The sequence below is a fragment of the Triticum dicoccoides genome, chromosome 2B (genome assembly GCF_002162155.2).
Source record: "Triticum dicoccoides isolate Atlit2015 ecotype Zavitan chromosome 2B, WEW_v2.0, whole genome shotgun sequence".
Lineage (NCBI taxonomy): Eukaryota > Viridiplantae > Streptophyta > Magnoliopsida > Poales > Poaceae > Triticum > Triticum dicoccoides.
The window spans coordinates 503,283,212-503,288,321 of record NC_041383.1 but is presented as its reverse complement, the minus strand read 5'-3'; the positions used below and the strand labels follow the sequence as shown (position 1 = coordinate 503,288,321).

General features: G+C 43.3%; 1 protein-coding gene across 1 annotated transcript in view; it reads left to right on the top strand.

The window, feature by feature from the left end:
- The window catches only part of LOC119364488 (kinesin-like protein KIN-14N), an 11,127-nt gene that overhangs the window by 2,819 nt on the left and 3,198 nt on the right, over nucleotides 1-5,110 (top strand). The gene's annotated exons all lie outside the window — the stretch shown is intronic.

Below are 5,110 nucleotides of genomic sequence, written 5' to 3'. Positions count from 1 at the left end.
GTCGCCCGCGGGCACCGCGTACCCCAGCCGCCGTAGGATCAGCCGGCGACGAAGTCTCACTTGCGCCGCCGCCACCTGCCCCACAGCTGCCATCTTGCGCCGCCCCAGCTTAGCTGCGCTGCGGAGGCGAGCTTCGCCGCCGCCCACTTGCTCCTCCGTGGCGACACCTCGACGGGCGGCGATTCCACGGCTCACGGGCGGCTCTACTCGTCGTCCTTCTCGCATCCCCGGTCGCAACCCGGCGCGCCAAGGTCAGCCACTCTGCTGCGGGAGTTGGGCAAGACCCTGGTCGCCGCTGCTCCACCGCCGTGCACCAAGGTGACCAGTGCATCCACCGTAGGGCCCAGCGCTGCCGCCCACCTGCTCCTCGTCGATTTCTTCTTCGTCCAGGCAACCCAGCTCCTCCTCGCCGCCTCTGCTGCTACTGAAAGGTAGCCAGCGCCCTGAAATCAGTGTCAAGTTGATGTTAATTTGTTGTGCAGATCAAATTGATGTCAAATTGAGGTGAATTAGAGTAGCAGCGGATCATCTAGTCTGTAATTTGATGAGCGTGCGCGCGCACGCACACACACACACACACACAATATTCAGTCTATAAAAGTAAACTGTAGATGCACAAAAATGTACAGTAAACTGAATTAGTGAACAAGCAGTGTTACTCATAGGCTTAGACTGAAGGACTTGCAGAATTCAACAGCAAATGGAGTACCAAATTAATTACTCAAAATTAATTACCAAATTAATTACCCAAAATTCAGTTAGATAACCACTGATAGAAGCATGTGAAGGAGCAGGGGCAGGGTACTTTACCTGAGTTTGCAATGGTTGGATCAAGACCAGGGGTAGCTGGAATAGATATTGATGCTTTGAAGTTTTCCAAACTAATAAGTGTTGTGAATGTGATCTGTAACTTAAACTGAGAGCAGTACAAATGTGCTTGTGCTCACATTACTAGAATATGTAACTTAAACTGAGACTGGTCATTCCAGGTCAAATCTGCAACTTAAACTGAGAGCAAAAAAATAATAAAAAAAATAGAGCAAAGTGTTATGAATGTAATTGTAAATTTGTAACTTCTTCTTCTTATTTCTAGCACACTGACACAGAAGATTTTTGCTCTGATTCACTTTTAGTCTAAAAAAAAGGCATGGCACACTAGAGAAAAAAGAAGAAGAAAAAGGAAATCATGCCTTACAACAACAACAACAACAAAGCCTTTAGTCCCAAACAAGTTGGGGTAGGCTAGAGGTGAAACCCATAAGATCTCGCAACCAACTCATGGCTCTGGCACATGGATAGCAAGCTTCCACGCACCCCTGTCCATAGCTAGCTCTTTGTCGATACTCCAATCCTTCAGGTCTCTCTTAACGGACTCCTCCCATGTCAAAATCGGTCGACCCCGCCCTCTCTTGACATTCTCCGCACGCTTTAGCCGTCCGCTATGCACTGGAGCTTCTGGAGGCCTGCGCTGAATATGCCCAAACCATCTCAAACGATGTTGGACAAGCTTCTCCTCAATTGGTGCTACCCCAACTCTATCTCGTATAACATCATTCCGGACTCGATCCTTCCTCGTGTGGCCACACATCCATCTCAACATACGCATCTCCGCCACACCTAACTGTTGAACATGTCGCCTTTTAGTCGGCCAACACTCCGCGCCATACAACATTGCGGGTCGAACCACCATCCTGTAGAACTTGCCTTTTAGCTTTTGTGGCACTCTCTTGTCACAGAGAATGCCAGAAGCTTGGCGCCACTTCATCCATCCGGCTTTGATCGATGGTTCACATCTTCATCAATACCCCCATCCTCCTGCAACATTGACCCCAAATACCGAAAGGTGTCCTTCCGAGGTACCACCTGGCCATCAAGGCTAACCTCCTCCTCCTCACAGCTAGTAGTACTGAAACCGCACATCATGTACTCGGTTTTAGTTCTACTAAGCCTAAACCCTTTCGATTCCAAGGTTTGTCTCCATAACTCTAACTTCCTATTTACCCCCGTCCGACTATCGTCAACTAGCACCACATCATCCGCAAAGAGCATACACCATGGGATATCTCCTTGTATACCCCTTGTGACCTCATCCATCACCAATGCAAAAAGATAAGGGCTCAAAGCTGACCCCTGATGCAGTCCTATCTTAATCGGGAAGTCATCGGTGTCCACATCACTTGTTCGAACACTTGTCACAACATTATTGTACATGTCCTTGATGAGGGTAATGTACTTTACTGGGACTTTGTGTTTCTCCAAGGCCCACCACATGACATTCCGCGGTATCTTATCATAGGCCTTCTCCAAGTCAATGAACACCATATGCAAGTCCTTCTTATGCTCCCTATATCTCTCCATAAGTTGTCGTACCAAGAAAATGGCTTCCATGGTCGACCTCCCAGGCATGAAACCAAACTGATTTTTGGTCACGCTTGTCATTCTTCTTAAGCGGTGCTCAATGACTCTCTCCCATAGCTTCATTGTATGGCTCATCAGCTTAATTCCACGTTAATTAGTACAACTCTGAACATCCCCCTTGTTCTTGAAGATTGGTACTAATATACTCCGTCTCCATTCTTCTGGCATCTTGTTTGCCCGAAAAATGAGGTTGAAAAGCTTGGTTAGCCATACTATCGCTATGTCCCCGAGACCTTTCCACACCTCAATGGGGATACAATCAGGGCCCATCGCCTTGCCTCCTTTCATCCTTTTTAAAGCCTCCTTCACCTCAGACTCCTGGATGCGCCGCACAAAACGCATGCTGGTCTCATCAAAGGAGTCATTCAGTTCAATGGTAGAACTCTCATTCTCCCCATTGAACAGCTTGTCGAAGTACTCCCGCCATCTATGCTTAATCTCTTCGTCCTTGCTGAAGAAAAAAGAAATCCCAGAAACACTTAACTGTTTTAGACACTTTCAGTTAACTATTTTGAATTGTCCAAGTGACAGTATAGTTTCAGAAATCCCAGGTGACTGTATATTGTCCCAGTGACTATAGTTTCACAAATCCCAGAAAGTTGTTGCACCCCTTTACTGAAAAGGGACAAAACTGATCATGTACTCTGAAGAAATGTTGCAATATTGTCACAGTAATTACTTGATCAAAATAACTCTGTCCTTAACTGAATAAACTTGATTTAGTTAACTGAATAAACTTGCTGCTTATTTTTTCCTTGCATTTAAGTATATTGTTACAGAAACTTTGCCTACTTTTGTGTACTAAGGCACTGAAAACATGATCCTCCTCCTACATTACGTAGATCCATCCATTTTCTTATTTGAGTAATTTGATTTTATTTGAATTATTTGGATTAATTTGAATTATTTGAATTTATTTGATCTGACAAGTTGATGTTCAGTCAAGATCAAATTACTGTGACTAAATGTTCAGAGACCAAATGATCTTAGACTTACTCTTAATTATTGGATCATGAACTTGCAGTGACAAACATAATAAACAGAGAGCCGAAGACCAGACCTTGAACTACAGAATCTTCTAACAGAACTTTAGATGTTCTACAGGTCATGTACGACACCCAAGTTCGAACAAAAAAAATTCAAACAACTCCCAGGAGTACTTGACCTGAATTTTAGACTTAGCACTAGAATTTCCAAGGAGACAAGTTCTAACATAGGAATTTCAAGGGAATCAGTCCATTTCCTGCAGGAACATAAATTAAAGTTAGTGTTCAAAACTTAGCACTAGAAGACCAGTCCCAAACTTTTCAAACTTTGCATAATTACTTCAAGTGCTGAACATAAATTTAGAGTTGGTGACAATGATCATCAGAAAGCTCTGCAATAATTTTAGACTCACTAAAGACAAAATCTTGTCATAGTTGAGAACTTGGGATCCTTACTGAAAACGAAATCTAAGCAAGTTTGTGTTAAGAACTTGAGCTCCTTACTGAAAACATAATGTACAACAGTTTGGCCACAGGTTTGAAATCACATGAATATTTTGACACTATAGACTTATTTCTCGGAATGGTGCCATGGCAGCCATTTATATTGCTTCATGCCAGTACAACAATCAAGAGTTGAAAACTCAGTACACTGTGTACTCGAAATTTTCTACTCCTGCCAATCCAACAATGCAAAATTCAGTTAGCATGTTAACAAGATCAGTTAACCGCACAGCCAAGAAAAGGCTTGCCAAAGAAGAAGAAAATGCTACTGATACCCTGGACTTCGTAGACTAGTGAATAGTCAATACCTCTATACCAATAAATCATGTCAGGTTCATCAGGAAAATTCCTGGAAGTAGAATGATAAAATGTGTGGTTCTGAACTCGAAAATTATTCAAGTGTGGTTCTGTTCCTTTTTTCAGTTTCAGCAGAACTTGAGTCTAGCAGGCTGAAGCATTTTGAAACAATGACAAAAGACTTGATTGCAGTCTAAAACAATGACAAAATTACTTTCCACATCATGAAACAAATGACAAATTTACTTGAAAAGGAGTACTCCATTTATCTACCTCTGTCATGAAAGGAGTACTCTACTAGACAGCAGCAGTAGTACAGGAAGTACTGCCGGCCGCCCTCTTAACTAATTCATTCATGGATGATTTTAATCACTGACTCATCCTGCTAGATCCATCACTAAAGCTAATTAGTAATTTGATTTATCTGACATTTGCTAGTTGACAATAAATGTTCACTCTTATCTCACATTTGCTAGTTGAAATGCATAAATTCAGTTGTTCAAGTTTCAGTCTAAGCTAGAATTTCCAGTTTACACACAGATGTTGTCAGGCCAAGTGCGATGCCCTAGTGAGACTGAGGTTGCAGTCAATTAGGTAAAAATAGGATGAGCTGCTGAAGAAATTAGGCAATTAGCCCATTGTGTCCCCAAGTGTGACCCCCTAGTTACACACAGATGTTGTCAGGCCAAGTGTGATCCCCTAGTGAGATTTGTCTGCCATGTTTTGCTAACTGAAGAAATACCAGTTGGCTGGCACGCAGTCTTAAGCAAATCTCAGAAGCAGCAAATTTCAGTAAAAAATATTCAGTTTTTACACATAAATCATGGACGGGAATTAAAGGAGGGAGGAGCCGAGCTGCGGGGGAGCGGACCTCCGGCGCGACAGAGGAGTGGGGGAGACGGCGG